Source organism: Pristis pectinata, chromosome 6 (genome assembly GCF_009764475.1).
Source record: "Pristis pectinata isolate sPriPec2 chromosome 6, sPriPec2.1.pri, whole genome shotgun sequence".
In the NCBI taxonomy this organism is placed as follows: Eukaryota; Metazoa; Chordata; class Chondrichthyes; order Rhinopristiformes; family Pristidae; genus Pristis; species Pristis pectinata.
Window position 1 is genome coordinate 48013137 of NC_067410.1, and position 20030 is coordinate 48033166.

Below are 20030 nucleotides of genomic sequence, written 5' to 3' on the forward strand. Positions count from 1 at the left end.
AGAACAAAAGTTAAAGCAAAGCTGGAACCAGATATGAGAAGGGGATTTAGGCCAGTTTGCAGAAAAGGTGCCAGATGAATTACTAAAACCCTATATTTGACCCTCTTCATCCATCAGCTACTAAACTGGCTCCAGTTCCCCAATTTAAATCCCATAATCTTTTATGGATACCATCCACCATTATTTTGGAATCCTAACTTTCTTTTGCTTGGTGTCCTAAACAAGGGAAAAGATCAGAGTCTGGTTTGGGGAAAGATGAGGGAAAGTGAAATAATCAAGCCTATCACAGAACAGAAGGAAGAAAGCTCGTCTGGAAGGAGGCTATAGCTTTATCTGCTGGAAAGGGGGCCACACCTTGGGCCCAAGTGACAGGGCCATCCTTTTGGGGGACATGGGCTTTAACAATATTGTTCACATGTTTAATTTGGCAAAACAACAAGAGAGTTCATTAGAGGATTAACAAATAAAATTTCACCAAGCCACTTAAACCATTAATGCAGGTGACCAAAAACTTGGTCGCACATAGCTTTCAAATGCGTAGGAAATAAAAACAGAAAGCCACATTTGGTTTCCCACCTAGCCGCATATTAAACGACGAGAGAGAGGCAGACAAGAGACTGCAGACGCTGGAATCTAGAGGCAGACACGTTCAGATAGTGAACTGCAAGGGCTAGGGGCTCAAGGACTGAAGGTGCGGCCACCAATGATAGTGATGGAACGCGGCAATGGTTAGATTATGGAGGAGCCGAGATTATCTTGAAGGGTCATTGGGCTGGTGGAGATTGCAGACCTGAAAGCAAGGCTGACCACTTCAAGGCGTTGCTTAACCAGGAGCTAACGGAAGCCGGGTTGAACCGAGCCGCTGCAGGCTGAACCAGGGTAGTGGGGACCCGTTTCCCAGGCGCACCTGAACCTGCGAACCCCTCCCCAACTACCTGCTCCCTCCCGTCCAAGGCACTTGGTCATCGACCGCCGCCACACATCCGCGCGAGAAGTCGAGTCGGACCGCGGTTGGCCGCTCGGATATGACAGCAGCGATGTACGCATGCTGATTGGCTTGTCCTCTTTAGAGAACCGCACGAACCGACAAAGTCAATTGGCTGTTTGGCCATGACGTTTCCACCAAGGGCGGGCTTGAATGGAGCCCCTTGACTGTGATTGGATGACTTGCGTTAACAGCTGGTTGGGCCGCTTGGGAAGGCGGGCAGTTGGGTGGTGCGAAGCTATGATTGGATGTTCCTGTTTGATCGACGTACATAAAATACAGGATTCAGCGACTTGTATTCACGTTCTGCGGGTGATTGATAGTGGGAGGGGCGGGTCCGTTCGGCAGCGCCAGGCGGTGATTGGTGCAAGCAGTTGCCCGGTAGAGGGAGATGAGGGGGAGGGGTGGCTTTCTTGGGCCGCAGCTGCAGACGGCGCAGTCGCGGCTGCGAGTGGAATGGATGTAGTGGCGGGCTGGGAGACACTGCCTGGTCTCGGATACCATCCCGCAGCGGCTGGGGCAAGGAGCGCTTGGCGTGGCGCCGTGCAGGTAGGGGCAGAGAGCGGTCGGGGAGCACGCCGTGGGTGGGGAAAGAGGTTTCCCTTTAAATCAGCACCAGTTGTCACCCCCCCACCCTCACCACCACCTCCTCCTCCGCCTCCTCCTCCTCCCCTCTGTCAGTCCCTGGCCAGCGGCCAGACTACCGCTCGTATTCCGCTCCTCTCAGCTTGTCGCCCGGCTTCGGCTTTCAACCACCTTCCACCAGACTAGGCCGCTGCCGCCCCTTCAAAGTCACCTCCAGCCGGGGAAGTTTCGCCAGCTGCTTCGGGGTTGGAATGGGACGGGCTTGGCCTGGCAGGACTGCTCCCCTCTTTGCCTTGGCATCTAGAATGGGTGCGTGTATCTGCTCCCCCTCCCCTCCCCCCTGTGCCCACTGTTAATGTACACAGTGCAACTCACTAATCACCAAACCTAGATTGCATCTGGAGACAGAGCGCCTCATGCTATTGGGGTGCGGGCCCGGTGACTGGTAGTGGTTGCATTTAAGCTGTGATTTGAGTCCAGTGCGGGATAGGGCATTATCACTTGTTACTTGGCATGTTTGCATGCCTCTTCCATTGGTATCAACCTGCTAAATAAGTCTGGTGACAACTGTGTTAGATAAGCAATAACTTGCGGCATAACTGACCCCTAAAGATTACTTGGTTAATTAATTATTGATCTATTTCTTTCTCTCTTTTAACAAGCACTTGTGAAAATGTGAAACTTTTTACTGTCTTGCGATCAGGGGGTATGGTTGTTTTGGAGATTCTGCTGGAGACTGCCAAGATTAAATCGAGTGTTGTATTAGGAATTATGTGGCTCAATACAATGTTTTACTGCAATTGAAGATTCAAACAGCTTTGGCTGGCCAATATTGAAAATTAAATTTAAGACTGTTAACGTTGTATTGGTGTTGTGGAAAATTACAAAGTTACATTAGTGTTTTTTTAAAATAAAAACGGCTCCTACTTAGAACCTGATGGTTCTAAATCCAACAAAGATTGGGACTGCTTAAAGTTAAGGGGTATTTTAAAAAAAAATCAGAATCTGCCAGTGCTGGAAAAATGATGGGAAAATTGATAATATCTCACAATCTGGAGAGGTGTTGACTGTTTCAGCAGATTGTGGACAACACCTGAAAAGGTGTGTCTGCTGTAGGTTTTGACTGAACTGAATGTTTCCTGAATTTTCAGTTTTCATTTAATATTGTTGATGGACTTGGCGAGGAAGCTTGTTTAACATTGGCTGAGTTTTGTTTTGGAGAGAGAGAGAAATGCTTTGTAATTGCTTCAATGAGAAGATGCTTTGTATATTTGGGATTGACAATTAAACTCTGATCAGAATCTGATATTAGCTATTAATTCAGAAGGGCGAAGTGCTAATACTTGATTTAAACTAGTTTGTAACTTATTTTGGAGCCTACCCATGTGGCAAGTTCTGATGAAGTGGTACCTTAGGGTTATGACATTTGCTGAATTGAAGAGGATCTTGACTTGCTTTCACCCTGAGTAGCATTGTCTCGAAACAACAGCAGGCTGTGGTTAGGAGAGGAAGTGAAGTCTTACGTACCTTTCAGAAAAGGCCAAAGCACTTTTGACTGTTGCAGCCCACAATAAGTTTCTACAAACAGCAACTTGATTGTGACCAGGTAGCAATGCTAGGTGGATCGTGGCCACAAATGCAGCACCACTGTTCTTTGTACAGTTGTGTGGGATTCTTTTTCAATCACCTGCTTGCCCAGTTTGTGTCTGCATAATTGAATAACCAGCCCGTGTGCACTTCCCAGTCCATTAAGTGGTTAGCCCTTTTAGCTTCCATTGGTAGGGGGGTGGAGATCAGCTACATGTGTTAGTGCCTGTGAAATTATACACTGCAATTGGAAGTTTTCTTGTGAAAATGATGTATTTGGTGGCACAGTTGGGAGAGTTTAATAACTGCTAGTGTTGCATGTTAATCTTTTTCAGGATTGTGATAACAAATATCTGTCAGATTACGTTGGTGCTCTTCATTTTATAGATACTTGTTTTAATAGAAGTTTAGAATAGTGGGTATGGTATGTAGAATTGTGTCCCATAGTACAACTGTAAGGTACTTTCACTAGCACTGATCTCCTTTGTGTAGTGATTGCAAGGCTTATCTTGCCCTACGACTATCTGAGAACACGGCATTCCTTTAATTCTAACCTTCAGTACACTGACACCCCCATATGCATGCAACGTCCTTGCTCTTTCCTGGCTGTGTTTTCAGCTGTCTCAAGCTTTCCACCTTTTACAATGCTGCTTGGAACCTAACTCTTTGACCAAACTTTGGCCATCTGTTCAAATATCTGCCTGTGTGATTTAGTGTCAGTTTCTGTCTGGTTCTGTGAAGTGCATTGGATGTTTGCTTGATTGAAAGTGCTCTATAAATGCAATATAGAAAGTTTTTCCTCGTTTCACTACCAAATGGACAAGTTCTAATTTTAGCTCCTTGATTTAGATTCTCTATCAGTGGAAAGTAGTTTCACCATATCAATACCAGTGAATCCCTTTTTCATTTTAGGCACCTCAGACTCAAACTCAAGGGAATAGTAGCCACGTTTATGTAACCTGACTTTATAGTTTATCTCCTTTGTCCTGATGCCAACATAGCATGTGCTATAGGTAAGTTTCTTTCACAGCCTGGTTATGAAATGAGCCAAATTTTTCAAAATACAGAAGATTTTCTGTACTCTAGGATATAAAATGCAGTAAACTCAGCAGGCCAGGTTGCACCTGTGGATAGAGAAAGAGTTGAAGTTTCAGCTGATGACTTTGCATTCATAACTAGAAAATGTTAACAAGCACAAGTGTGGAAGAAAGAAAAGCTGATAGGATTGAGGGCAGCTGAGATTTAATGTCGGAAGGTGGAGTGAATGAAAGCAGAAAAAGATGATGGGCAAGAAATAAGACATATAACCACTAATGTCAGAACCATTACCAATACATCTGAAGAAAACTGAATGCTAGTTATGAGCTGAGGCTTTTGATTCTGGAAGGTTGTAAAGTGCCTAACTCAAACATAACTGTTGAAACTCAAGCTTCTGGTGCTTCACTGGACAGTGTGTGAGTGGGATAGGAAATTAAACTGGTAAGTGATTAGAGGCTTTAAGATTGCAGGCTAAGTGCAAACCAGCATTGTCTTATGACAGTGGCTGAATTGCTTAGAGCAGAGTAGACAGGCAGTCATAAAGTCACCTCACAAGACACTGGCCTGCAAATATGATGACCTGAAGATAGTAGCAGCACAATCTTTACTAGTACTAACAAGAGTACTTGGGTGAAGATTGGTCAGGGAGGTTCAATAAAAGTGTTTCCTGGGCTGTTGGTATTTCACTCCTCCCACCCCACTTGTGGAAGATGGGGCTCATCTGGAGCCGCCTCCGTTGGACAGTGGGTATTATTGGTATTGGTTTATTATTGTCACTTGTACCAAGGTACAGTGAAAAGCTTGTCTTACAAACAGATTGCACAGGTCAATTCATTACAGTGCAGTTACACCGAGTTCGTACAAAGTGTATTGATGCAGTACAGGTAGAAACAGTAACAGTACAGAGTGAAGTGTCACAGCTGCAGAGAAAGTGCAGTGCAATAAGATGCAAGGTCACAACAAGGTAGATCGTGAGGTCATAGTCCATCTCATCATATAAGGGAATCGTTCAATAGTCTTATCACAGTGGGGTAAAAGCTGTCCTTAAGTCCAGTGGTACATGCCCTCAGGCTCCTGTATCTTCTACCCAATGGAAGAGAGAATGTCCTGGGTGGGTGGGGTCTTTGATTATGCTGGCTGCTACACCAAAACAACGAGGTAAAGACAGAGTCCAAGGAGGGGAGGCTGGTGTCCATGATGCGCTTGGCGGTGTCCACAACTCTCTGCAGCTTCTTGCAGTCCTGGGCAGAGCAGTTGCCGTACCAAGCCGTGATACATGCAGACAAGATGCTTTCTATGGTGCATCGGTAAAAGTTGGTGAGAGTCAAAGGGGACAAACCAAATTTCTTTAGCCTCCTGAGGAAGTAGAGGCGCTGGTGAGCTTTCTTGGCCGTAGCATCTACGTGATTTGACCAGGACAGGCTGTTAGTAATGTTCACACCCAGGAACTTGAAGCTCTCAACCTCAGCACCATTGATGTAGACAGGTGCATGTACACTGCCCCCTTTCCTGAAGTCAATGACCAGCTCTTGTTTTGTTGACATTGAGGGAAAGGTTGTTATCATGACACCATTCCACTAAACTCTCTATCTCCTTCCTGTACTCTGACTCATCGCTGTTTGAGATGTGGCCTACAACGGTGGTATCATCTGCAAACTTGTAGATGGAGATAGAGCAGAATCTGGCCACACAGTCGTGGGTGTATAGGGAGTAGAGTAGAGGGCTAAGGACGCAGCCTTGTGGGGCACCAGTGTTGAGAATAATCGTGCCAGAGGTATTGCGGCCTATCCTCACTGATTGCGGTCTGTTTGTTAGAAAGTCAAGGATCCAGTTACAGAGGGAGGTGTTGAGTCCTAGGTCTCGGAGTTTGGCGACAAGCTTGCTTGGGATTATTGTAATTTGAATTATTGGGTATTAGTGGGGGGGGGGGGGGAGAAATTGCTTCATTATACTGATACCTTTCTCCTCCCACATGCAGTTGGTTTTCTATTAGAACTGTAACTATTAGTATATTGTCATGGAAACGGACCATATTACAATTTCAAGGAAAAAAAAGCACAATGAAGGAATTAAGCCATTATCAGTTCAATATGTATGTTCTAACTTAAATACAAGGCCAACAGTCTCATTTAATTTATGGTTCATTGGCAAATGTTTGAGTTTGTTACTCCCCAGTTTACCAGTACACAAAAAAAAGGCTCAGATTTTACCTGGCTAAGGCAGTCAGTAAGATGTAGATAATATGCAGGCAGAACAAAGCCCTACAGTTCAGCACACAATGATTGAAAAGAATAGCAATGTTGTTAGCATTTAGTATTGTTTTTGTAGTTGTAGAATGTAGGCAATTAGTTCTCTGGAAGCTTTTGAGTTTGAGTTCTGGGGTACTGAAGGAGAAAAACCAAAGTTGAACAAGACTAATATGCAAAAAAAAGTAATAGTTAGTGGTTGACCCTTACATGCTTGTCTCAAGGAAGTGAATACTGAAAAGTAAAATGGATTTCTGATCGAAGTTACTTCTGTGGATCTTGTTCCCATTCATCTTCAAGTGTTATCATTCAGTTCTTGAGCAGTTGACTGGAAAGTTTGTTTTATATTTTGTGTAGAATATCCTGTTGCTGAAAAGGAACTTTCTTCCTTTTCCTGAACTCAACAGTTGGGTAGCATTCTGGGAGGGGGATTGCCAGTGGACTTCTAAATCTTGCCTAGGTGACCCTATTTTTTTTCCTTGCAGGATAAGTCGATAATAATAGAACAGAAACTTAGGCAATTTGGATGGAGTGTTGGGAAACACTTCTGGATTAAGCTTCATGGAAATCTCGAACTCTCCCACAAATGGTTATAGATGCTGATTCAATTTAAGCTTGAATAGATTTTTGTTAAGTATTTGCCAAGAAAATTGGAGCAAAGACCTTGGGTAAATAAGTTGAATTAGTGGGGCAGGTTCAGTGGGTGGAATTGGCTACTCTTATTTGCTTGATGTACCTGGTGATCATTAAATTCTGTTCACCTTTCATATTTGGGATCACATTATGTGTTTTACAAGGCAATATTTCATAATCCATTAAACTGTAGGTGCTTTTCAAGGACTTCTGCAAAGAGATTGACTGGATAATGTAAGCAAGATGTGAAGAATGAGCAATGGGTCTTGTATGTTACCTCCAAATGCAAATATGGCTGGTATTTTCTTGGCGAGAGTTGAGAATGGACTGAAGGGAAGCTCATACTGACCCTTAGGTTGAAGGATAGTTTAAGAGCTGCATTCCCTCTTGAATCTCAGTTGCAGTTAAATTTAAGCCCAATACCCAAGCACAGTTATCTTGATTGCAAGTGACTTGTGCATCTTTGGTATGTCATATTGTAGATGAATTCCTGAAGTTTAGAGTGGTACGTAGTTAATTATACAACACATTTGAGCTGCAGTATGCAGTTACATTATCCCTTTGCATTAAACAAAGATGACTTTTGTGCATGTCTGCCTAGGATATTTGTGCACAATTGAGCCCAGTGATCTGATAGCTGAATCTATAACATTTACTTTTGTGTTAGGAACTCAATAGCTTGAGATTTCTTGTGGTGCAACATCATGTCTAGATACTTTTTTGTTTGCATTACTGGGACAGGTCAAAAGTACTAGTGGCTTTCCAATGGTGGTTCACACACCCAGAGTAGACCTCAAGTGAAGAAATGTGGTGGATGGGGACAATCAAAGCAGGTACCTATTAACCCAGTACATGCATGTATTTATTTTTCATATGCTTTACTGAATAGATGGTTTGAAAGTGACTGACTGACATAGTGACTGCCCACTCTGGCCATGTCAAATTGGTTAGAGCAGAATAACTTTTTACAATACAATTGAGAAACTGCAAAACATACATTTGGGATGCTACAGCATGACTGGTGACAAGGAGATATGGTTACTGCATGGCAAGTTTACCCAAGCAGTTCTCGTTTATAAATTTAGGTATAGTAATTTTTTTTTAAGGAGCCAAAGAATGGTTTTGCAATAGGAATTCATGCAAACTTTAAGACTTTTAATTTGGATTCTAGTACTAATGAGATTTATGCTAAGAATTCAGATTACAACAACATGTTTAACTTTGTCCAATAACAGGGCAGTGTGAAGCAGAATGATGTTCTCATCCAGATCAACGGAGGAAGTTTTGGCATGTTTTCTTGTGATTGTGCTAGTTGAGTGTGTTTGACATAAGTAATGTGTAGTTTCAGTAACTATTGTTTACAGATGCTGGAATTGTCTGAGAAACTAAAAGTCAGCTTTGTTCTACATATCATTCCCCCCACGCTAAAATGTCAAAGTGCTATGGCTTGGGATGTCTCGCAGGAAAGTACAAAAAATTTGAATATAAGCAAAAGTTATGGCTGAACACTCATTTAGGAGGTCAAGCCACAAGATTATAAAATTGGGAGAACATTTGGCTTTCCTTGTGCTTCAACTGGATTCTGAACCCACAGATCCCCTTCTCACCGCATACCATCCATTGTCCTTGAATGATTCCAGAGTTTTGGTCTTTAATGAAAGCAGTCCAGAGTTGGCCAGTTTGAAGGGTTAGCTTTTCTGTTGATCCTGATTTCCACAGGGAAAGCATGCAAACTCCACACAAACAGCACTGAAGGCTTCCCCTGGGTGCCTTATTTGTGCTTGTTGGGTTAATTAGCTTCTGTAAATGGCCCCCTAATGTAGGTGAGTGGCAGGAGAATCGGGGGTGGGGTATGGGGAGTTGATGAGAATGCAAGAGGGGAAAAAGGGAATGAGTGCATGATGGTTGGCACAAATGCAGTAGGCTGAAGGGCCTGTATGTGCTGCACACCTCTGGCTGTATGTAATCCAGAACTACTTTTATGTGTTTAGAGATACCTCAAGTTAATGCACAGAACTAGCATTTTCCCATTCCACGATATTTGTCTCCCTTTCTATGGATGTAGCTTGTATCAGAAACAATTCCAGAGGAGCTCAGTGGGCTGGTCAGCATCTGCAGAGGCAAAAGGTGTAAGTAGATAGTGCATCAGGACTGAGGGAACAGAAAAGATTGCCTTGTATGAGGGGAGGTGGGATAAAGACGCATGGGTGATGTGGAACCAGATGTGAAGGAGGTGATGCATAGATGGAACCCTAATGCATCACCTACCAGCCTCTTTCCCCTTTCCCCCTTTCCCATCCATACTAGCAATCTTTCCCTTCATCAGTCCTGATGCATCGACTTGCACCATTTTGCCTCCATGCTTGCTGCTTGACCTGCTGAGATCTTCCAGTGTTTTGTTTTTGTTCTGGATTCCAGCATCTGCAATTTCTTTTGTCTGCACCTCGTATCAACCTGAACAGTGTGTGGTCTGTCTAAATTCTTCCTGCTGACTCCTGAGGTATACCAGGTTGCTCAAAACTTGTTATGATGCTGTAGTGCTCTTAGCATTCTTTTTGTAGGATTTCATTTGTTTCTTTTAAAGCTGTTATAATTATTGAAAGTTTTTGAATTGCCTGGGGTTGCATTGTGTAGTGGGGCAGTCTTCATGTGTAGGTGGGCTCCTACTGCTACTTTTTTTTTGTATTACTTTCGATTGCATAGAAATAAATGAACTCTTCCCAGACCTGACATCTTTCGCAAATGTCTTCTTCCTCTGCCCCCATTTACTTTTAAAGTTGTTTATGCACTGCGGGGGAGAAAAATCTTTGGTAGCCTCCACATTCAAGCATACAGTTCACAACAAGTGACTAGGGCAAGATTAAAAAATTAGCAACAGCTGGCCATAAGCTGACAGGCTGTGGCTCGATGTCGGCTGCATCACCATAAACCAATGTTTCCTTCCCACTATCCCTGCAACTTTTGGTTACTTCGCACCAACTACTCAGGTGATTGAGATGCAGTTGACATGTTCTCTTAATACATATTTCCCTTTGTTTACTCTGAAAAGCACCTTGGCCTGCATTCACCATTGTATTCTCCGTTCCCTTTGTCCTTGAGAGAGATTCCAAGGCCACAGAAGCAGTGCTCTGGCAATTCAGTGGTATGCCATTGAGTTAGAGTGCCATTCTAATAAATTAGAGACCTTGAGCACAATCTTTGTCCAAGTAAAGGATGGCTGTACTTTATTTTGCATGGTGGGTTTGGTGCCATCATTTGTTAACCAATAACATTCCCTTATGAAGGTCCTTAATATAGCAGCATTGTCTTGTAAATAAATGACTTATTGTATGTATGGGGTAATATAGAACATGATATGCGCATCACTCTGTACTGTTATTGTTTACTCTGTAATGTTATTGTTTCTACCTGTACTACATCAATGGACTCTGTACTAACTCAATGTAACTGCGCTGTGTAATGAATTGACCTGTATGATCGGTATGCAAGACAAGTTTTTCACTGTACCTTGTACAGTGACAATAATAAACTAATACCACCTTGTCCATGCTGCCTGTGATGTCTTTCTACACTAATCCTATTTGTTTGCATTAGGCCCTATGTACTGACGACTTTGTCCCCTGTGAGTTGTTGGTTCTGTCCTGAAGTAAATTTTTCATCACTGGGTATAGCTGTGGTATGAGAACCTAGTGGGAAACAGTGTATTTGTGACCCTCAAAACGAGAAGGATTATTTTCCCAGTCTTTGTTTCATTCATTTCCACCCTACCCCAATCTCCAACAAATAAACATTTATTGCAGTTCCATTGGTATTGGCCATCTTTTGGCAATTGTAAAATATCTATCTGAAAATCATAGAAACGTACAGCACAGAAATGAGCCCTTTTTTTGGCCCTTTTGTCCATGTCAACTGTGGTGCCTATTTATGCTAATTCCATATCCCTGCATTAGGCCTGTTTTCCTCTACACCTTTCCTATCCAAATGCCTGTCCAGTGAAGGAGAAGTAGCTCTTTTTGTTCAGTGTAGAGATTCTTGTTGCATCTTTTGACTCGGGTGCAGGATTAATTGACTGTGGATGTAAAGAATCACAGTAACACCCTGCATTGGTAGCTGATTCAGTTGTGGATGAATCAGTACTGTGTGAATCCTATATTTTCACAATCCATTTGCTCAGTGCATAAAAATAATACCAGATAGTACTTGGGGGCTGTCCATTGTAGCCCTCCTACTGACATCTTTTGAGGCTGGCCATTTCAACAGTAAACCAAGACGTGAACCTGGAATCTTGTCAGGTGTTTAATGTTAGGAGGGCACCTTCCCACTCCCATAAACTTTGAATGTCTTGAGTAAAGAGGGCTAAATAAATGGAAGGAGAAGAACAAGAGAGAAGGTTCTCCATAAACTAAGGGTAATTAAATCCATTCTAACTTTGTCAGGGCTAATTTAAGAAAAATGAATTGATTCCATCATTCAGAGGTGCTGGTAATTGAGTGTTGGTGGGGAAAGAGTGGGTTAAAGGAGATGAGTGCCTTCAGTGATTAAAAATATTCCAGGATATTCATAGCAGTGATATTTTTAGATGAAGTGGACTGCTTATAGCAAAGGAGTAGGTTTAAACTGCCTGATTCAAGCCACTAATTAATGGTATAGGTTAAGCCTGTGGCTTTTTGGTAGCTGATTTTTTTGTGTGTGTGGTTCCTCGTTTTGTTCCCTTATTGATTGCTGAATATTAAATGAAGGAGAAAGCACTTTGGGATTCTTAATATTTGCTGTGTATGGTAGAATTGAAGGATTTGATCTGTATCATGGAGGTGAAGGATCATGCCAACGGGAGAGATGTTTGCAGACTGTTTGCTTTAAGGCTGCATATATCTCTCAATAGAGCAGTTGCAACTCATCCCCACCTAACAATACAGGACCAGTGTCACTCCATATAACCACTTTGTGCCACACTACAAAGGCTGATGACACCACTCCTTTCCCTTATAACTATTATACCTGCAAGCACAGAACTGCATTTAACCAGTTGCCCAAGGGACCCAGGAGTCGTGCCATGATATTTTAAATTTTCATCATTCTGTTCAAATCCTTTCATCTTTCTTCACCATGGTTTTTATTTGTAAAGGATTGGTCATGTCTGAAACTGATTTGTTTTTTTTGAAAAGGTAATAAGTGCAATTGATTTGCATTTGCAAAGACATTTGTTAAAGTTCTGCTAAGACTCTTGTTTGAACTTGAAGCTCTTTGAATTAAATGCAATTTATTGATGTGGCAGGCAAAAGAGTAGGGTTAATGGGCTGGTAGTCAAATGGCTGGATGGGACTAGTGGTGTACCACAGGCATGTGTTGGGAGTACAACTATTTATAAATCTCTTTGGGATAGAAAGCCACCTAAGTTTAACTATGATACAATGTTGTGGAAGTGTTAAACTCCTTAAGGCTTGTAATTTAATAATTTTGAAAGTGAGTAAATCACCAGGCCCAGATGAAGTATATCTCAGGATGTTAAAAGAAGCAAGGAGGAAACTGCAACAGCTCTGACCATTCTTAATGCCACAGGACTGGCACCAGAGGACTGGTAACATTGCACCAATGTTTAAAATGAGAACATTTTTTGGGGAAAAAAAACTTTATCTACTCTAATACCTAGCTTAACCACGGAGTTGACTTTGTTCCCTTTTTGTGAGAACAGTTGCAAATATTCATCACAGACATCACTTGAATGTTCAAGGAATTCTAAGGACTCCAGTTTAAAGACTGGTCCGGGGTTTGTGTAACAATTTGCACAATGGATTAGTCCAGAGTCAACAAGTGACGATAATGGTGTGGTACTTCATGTAAGTATTGCTGCTTATTGTCATGCTCAGTGTATGTCATCTTCATGGGCATGGTAACCAAGACCTATTTTCTTCCCCTTTCCCCATCTCACCCACAAGTAACTCCAGTTTGTTGTTGCCAGATCCTTTCCAGTAGATATGGTGAATATTGATTAGGAGTTGAGAGCCTGGCTAATTTCTCCTCTGCATTCTCCCTCCACACCACCTTCCCCATCTGCTGCCATCACCCTGTTCTGACCTCTACCCCCACTGGCCCCTTGCAGGGACAACCATTTCACAGACCAGAGATGGAAGTTGGGACCTCGGACTGTACTACAGCACCAGCTAGTGAGTAGAACTGAGCTAATGTTTGAGTGCTCAGTCTGGCCCTTATCCCTTCTCTCCCTGAACCTCCAGTTGTTTATCTCTGGATTTTTGATTTACTCCTCCCCTTGCGTGAGGATTGCAGTGATGTGAACAGGCACAGATTTGTGATTTTTTTTTTCTATTGGCATATTAAAACCAGGTCAGGATGACTCTGCCTTTTCATGTTGTTAACTGCATAAATTGAAACAAAATTAATATTCTCTAGTTAATGAATAACCATACTGCAGTGAGACCCAAGTCGGGACATATCATTGGTAATGTGAAACTCTGACTATATGCTTCAGGCATGCTGTGATAGTTGCTCTTGAGTGATCTATACTGTGTGTTACACAGTCCATTGGTAAACGTATGGGGACCCTACTTTGCATTCATGTTCTGTATATTTCCCTTGTTTTGTCCTCTTTATGGTTATGAGATACAATGGAAACCTGCTTAGAGTCATCACTATTGGAATACCCCAGTCTTTCTCTGTATAGAAAGCAGGGTAATTCATCTTTTTGTTGAAAAGCAATCTTTAAAAAAAGGGAATGAGACAAATTCCTGGCATGGCAACATTCCACAGCAAGTCCGGACAGTGACAGGGAGGCCCTGAAAGCAGCAAGTTTACAGAAGAGAGTGAAGTTGACTTGTGCTTTTTTTTTAGAGAAGCACTTTGTCTGGCCCCAGGATGGTTGGCATGCATTGCTTTGTTTCAGATTTAATTCACTGTGTAATATGGGTGAACTGGACACATTGGATGAAGAGGTCTCTGAACTAATGTGTCCAGTCTTTAAATTTAAAGTCCTTGGAATTGATATTCAAACCTTTGTTCAAAATCCCTTTTAACTTTCACATGATGTACAGTATCTGTTTAACTATGATCATTGAATTCTTTTTCATTTCACTTCAGTTACTGTCATTGCCACTTAGGTGGTCCCTTGGGATTGAGGGTGTCTTTCTTCCACTCCAGTTCTGTGGTCTGAGGTGGCTGATGTCATTCTGGTACCTGCAGACTCTGCTGCAGGTGGTGTTTGATAGGTCTGGCAGGTGGATTGTTTAGGGGCAGTTGTGCTATTTTTGCTGTTTACACAGGGTCCCTGTGTGTTCCTGATGCAAGGATTTGAGGTTTTCAATGCTATTCTGAATGCTCTTTCTCTATAAAGTGTTCTTTTGTAGAACACTGGTTAGACTATATTTGGAGTACTGTGTGCAGTTCTTGTTGCCACGCTATAGGAAGGATATGGTTGTGCATAGTGGTATACTGCAGGTAAGATTCACGAGGATATGGTCTGGATTAGAGGACTTGTGGGGAGAAATTGGATAGGGTAGGTTTGTTTTCCCTGGAGTGAAAGTGGCTGAGAGGGTGACCTATAAAGGTGTATAAAATTATAAGAGCTATAGGTAGGGTAGATGGTTAGAATCTTTCTCCCCTGCGGTCAGGATATCAAAAACTAGGGCACTGATTTAAGGAGTTTTAAAGGGGATTTGATGGGTAAAGTTTTAGTGTTGATATCTGGAGCTTGCTGCCAGAGGTGAAATCAGATGCAGTCACTATGTATAAGAAGCATTTAGACAGGTACTTAAATAGGGAAGGCGTAGAAGGAGCGTGAACAAACTGCTGGATGAACTCAGCAGGTCAGGCAGCTGCTGTGGAGGGAAATGGACTGTCAGTGTTTTAGATCCTGATGAAGGGTCTTGACCTGAAACGTTGACAGTCCATTTCCCTCCATAGCTGCTGCCTGACCCACAGAGTTCCTCCAGCAGTTTGGTTTTTGCTGCAGATTCCAGCATCTGTAGCGTCTTGTCTCTGAGGCATAAACATATGGACTAATGGGATAAGTGTATATCAGTGAAAAAGGACGGCACCGTACAGTGGCCTGAAGGGCCTCTTTCTATGCTGTACCACTCGGACTTGGGTATTCCCATGAGTTGGTGGACATGTTACACTTCCTTAAGGAGACTTTGAGAACATCTTGGAATTATTTCCTCTGTCCACCTGGTAACTTTTATTGCAAGCTCTGTCGTAGCCAGAGTGTTTCAGGAGACTGGTGTCAAGCCTGCAAACAATGTGGCCTTCCCATCAAGGCTGGCTGGGTGTAATTAGGACCTCAGCGCTAGGCATGTTGGTTTGGGAGCGGATGCTGACATTGGAATGTTTATCCTTCCTGTGGATTTGGAGTATTATGTGGAGATGACTTTGGTATCTTTCCAGTCCTTGAGGTGTCTGCTCTAGGTAGTCCATATCTCAAGTCTACAGGAGAACAATGGTCACTTGCCCTAGATCATGAACTTTGTGAGATTTGAGATTTTGATGTTTAAATGCTTCTGAGACAGCTGTACTGTTGCAGTGGAAGTGTTGGTGAATTTCATGCTCAATGGCTGCCTTCATTGGACTGTTTCATGTCTTTTGGGAATGGACCCTTTCTGACTAACTGGCTAATTAGGAATGGACCCAGGGAGAAGCAAGATGACCAAAGGCTAGCCTAAACTGCTGTAGTTGGGTAAAGAGTCCTTGTTCTCTTGCGCTTTCCCAAGAATGACTGAGGACCCCGGCAAAGGGAGTCTAAACTGACACTCCTGCATAGACCTATGGGAGGTGGAGGTGCAGCTTCTCACACAAAGCCTTGTCTAATTACTCGGGTGGATGCAAGTAATCCCAGGGCACCACTTCAATGTTTTTCAGTCCTGGACTGAATTTATCTCTCAATCAATGCCTTAAACAGATTATTCTCATTCACATAGTAATTTGTCACATTTGTGGTTCAGATTAGTGGCTGTGTTTCCCTGGATTATAACAGGGACAACAGTTCTAATATTTTGTGATATCCTAGCACTGGAAGAATACTGTATAAATGCAAGACTTCATTTTATTTTTTTTATTCCCCACAGTTTGTATGTAATTGTGAATTACAGCTGCTGCCCTTATTCCATTGTTTTCCTGGACTTCACTCTTCCCCTCCCTTGAGAATGTTGTAATGAATGATAGGGTTGATAAAGCAATCTAAAGATTCTTCCCTGAATCAACATGAGTGTAGGCATTAGGCCTAGTGAAATCGGTGTTTAAATATTTTGGCATCTTACTGATATTAGTGTTGTCTGTATGTTGGAACACTGACAACTCTCATAACCTAGTCCTAGTATGTGTGTTTAGTATTGTTTGGGAAAAATCACACAAACTTGTATTTGCTTTAAAATTGCCTATCCCTGCATACTTTTTACTAGTGGTAATACAATTTGCATTGCTCTTTATACTCCACCCAAATTTGGCAAGGACAAACTGCATGATCACTGTGTAGTGGAAGTAGTAGTTGGGTTTTGTTTCTAGACTTGCCTATCTGTAGTTTTCTCCCCAACATATAGTGTGGGTGGAAGGTGGTGGGTTGGCAAGAAGAGAAATAGAAGAATGTGCTAATGGAACGTTTCTCCTGAGTGGTGGCATAGGGGGGAAGAAGTCATGAGTTGTGACCTTCAAATGGTTTGAAAACAGCCAACAGGAAACCTCCATTTCATTTATAGAAATTTCTGAACATCTTAGCCCTCTCAAATTCAGTCTGCAAATCCTGAATCAGTTCATTTTACTGATTTCTAGAAAAGAAGTTTCCTGTCAACTTGGCCAAACCTAATTCCCCTTCAGCCTTTCTCTCACACTTCAAACTCTGTCCAATATGTCACAATATTAACTAAATGTAATACCTGCATGCTGCTTCCTGGGATGGAGTCTCCAATCTGGTGTTGCTACAATGAAGCTTGTGTTTTGATTGCAAGTCAATCAGGTGGAGGTATGTGCAGTGTGTCCTTGAAGTCCTGTTGGGAAAGGAAGTGGTGAATCTTGCTGGATGATTCGCTGCGTAGACTGTCAGTCATCCAGCAGACTACCACATCACCAGGCAAGTACAAAGATTTTACTTAGCAAGTAGTGAGAAAGGCCCTCTCTGTCATGCACCGCAGTCTTAGTTTCACTCTGTGCTGGCCTCAAGGCAGGAACAAAACCATAAGCCATCTATTGGAATGCACATCGGCTGCGAAAGAGAAGCAGTGGTCTTTGTTGAGATTCATTCCTAACAGCTGCATAATATAGGACACAGTTCTGCAATCTGTTCCCAGGGACACACGGACACTAATATCAACTGTTGCTGGAAGATTATCAACCAGCATTTTGGCCTGAAGCTTATGATCTTGCAGTGCAAGGAATGGTCCATGACTGAAGGCGTGGACTGACATATACCATGGTTCAAGTCTACGTGCTTAGGGACACAGTGAAGCTTGGTGCAGCCACTGCAAAGACCATATAGGGAAAAGCTACCATGGAAGTTCCTGCTCCCATTGAAGTTTGAGGGGCTGGAACTATATTTTTTTTAAATATTGAATTATGCTCATGGAAAATAAAGAACAATTGATGTCATGCTGAAATGCAAATCTTGTAAGTAAATGAAATGATGTCTTGTACTGTGAGTAATGGCATGAATTTACTGTATTACATCTGAAATTTTATGAATAAAATTTTTGTCAAAAAGCATTCTTCAGTCTTCTGAAGTAAATGTGCAGTGTGACCAAAGTGTATTTGTGAAGTAGATATTGCTTGAGGCATGAGGTTTTAAACCTGAAGAGATCTTTTGCCCTACAAGATTTTCCTTGTCAGGTTCAGATTTATTATCACTGTGAAATTTGTGTTGCGGCAGCAAAAACATAAAATTACTATAAATTACAAAACAGTGCAAAAAAAATAATGAGGTAGTGTTTATAGGTTCATGGACTGTTCAGAAATCTGATGGTAGAGGGGAAGAAGCTGTTCCTGAATCTTTGAGTGTGGGTCTTCAGGCTCCTGTACCTCCACTGGTAGTAATAAGAGGGCATGACCCAGATGGTGAGGGTCTTTAGTCATGGATGCTGCTGCCTTGAGGCACTACCTTTTGAAGATGTCTTTGATGGTGGGGGGTTGTGCCCATGATGGAGCTGGCTGAGTCTACAACCTGCTGCAGCCTCTTTACGATCCTAAGCATTGGAGCCTCCATACCAGGCTGTGATGCAACCAGTCAGAACACTCTCCACTGTACATCTAGAGAAATTTGCAAGTGTCTTTGGTGACATACCAAATCTCCTTAAACTCCTAATGAAATAGAGCTGCTGGCATGCTGCCTTTGTGATCGCATACTAGATACTTGGACAACCCCAACTTTCTTGAAAGTGATGTCAGATCAAGGCATTCAAGAAGGGAAAGTTAATGCCTTCATAGAGTCTCCCCACTCTCGCAGTGGTGCACATGCTTAATCCACATCCCATTGTGGATGTGCTTATCTTAAGAGCATGGATATTGAAGAAATGCCTGAAGGCAGATAATGGAGAAGTCATCTGCTATCACAAAAATATATTCAATCCAGCGTGTGCCAAGCCTGCAGCAGACCCAAACACACAGGAGTCATCTGCTGAGGAGGAGTAATAAACACTCAACTACCAGGAAACCAACTTCCGTGGGGCAGTTGGTCACTTCCATAAAAGCTGTGCAATTCACAAGCACAGCTACTACCAGACAGCATGAAGAGATGCAGTAGCAGAGAGCAGACTTCATAGCAGCTGCAAAGGAGACCAGAATACCAGCCTCCACTGTTACCTTGCATGAAAATTGTGAAAGAGGAGAAAAGGGATACAGGTTAGCAAGGACAAGAAATGTAATGAATTCCTGACAGCAACCCCAGTCCACAGTAGCCCACCTTCCATAGATCAAGGTAGGCTGGAGGATATGGGGGAAATGGAAATCCAAAGGTGCTAATGTTCAAGGAATCACAGACAGCAAGTGATGCTCTGAATTCTATGGGGCAATGACTTATCCTGTAATCGTAAATCTGCAAAGCATGGGAAGAGAAATTGTAGTGCGGTCATTGTACTGCTGAGAGAAGAATCAGAATGTTAGGACTAGCAGCACTGACTCATCCCAACTCCAGGAAGCCAGGAGTGGCAACTGAAAAGAGTGAGGCACGCCAACTTCCAGAAACCAGAATCAACACAAGGTTCAGCTCAGCTCATCCCAGCTGTGGGAAAGGGGGTACTGTGCAGCATTCCGTGCATCACATCTCCAGGAACCCAGGACTTGGCAAGCAAGTCTACAGGAGGAGATGATCTGTTCAAGAACAAAGCAAATCTCCCCTAGCCAGTACTGCCTGCTTCACCACAGTGGAACACTGGAGAGGTCAGAACATGTATTTCGGCTGGAGGTGAGTGCAGCAATTTTGCATGCTTTGGGAACATTAGGATAGAGTAATCAACTGTTGTGACTTGAGACATTTTACAATGCATTTGGGGATTGTGTATGTTAATGGGTGGTGGTCTGCTAGCTTTGGGTACCTTTCCAGGATCAAGGCTGATCTGTTTTTGCAGGGGTACAGCTTGCTATTAAACTCCATAATTATCAGCAGTAGTCATAACTGTGGTCACACAGTCAATCAATCTGCTCGGGAAGCAACAATTGCTGCTTTGAGCTGGGTATCCTGCTGAAGGGAGGCAAGTTTACCATCACTAAAGTCAAAGATATTTGCTGGCTGTTCTCCCCACAGCAGATGTAATGGACAAAAATACTTAGCTGTGCTTTATGCCTCAGCTCTGGGGAAAATCAAATGGTGGATGTGCTCCAGCAGCCTCCACTGGTGCTTTCCATATCCCAGCTGGCAACATCAACTGTGTTATCAATGCAGCTGGAGAATTGGACACTTAATGGTAAATTCCACACCCAGCCTTCACTGAAATAGTAAAATATGCCAAGCTGTGTAATGTCTTCCAGAA

The 20030-nt window shown here is 42.7% G+C and overlaps 1 protein-coding gene across 1 annotated transcript in view; it reads left to right on the plus strand.

Annotated features, from left to right (window-relative positions):
* Positions 1–1378: 1378 nt before the first annotated feature.
* The window catches only part of dag1 (dystroglycan 1), a 114004-nt gene continuing 95352 nt past the window's right edge, over positions 1379–20030 (plus strand). The window contains exon 1 of the mRNA XM_052017891.1: positions 1379–1534. The gene's annotated coding sequence lies outside the window, so the exon portion shown is untranslated. The remainder of the gene's footprint in view (positions 1535–20030) is intronic.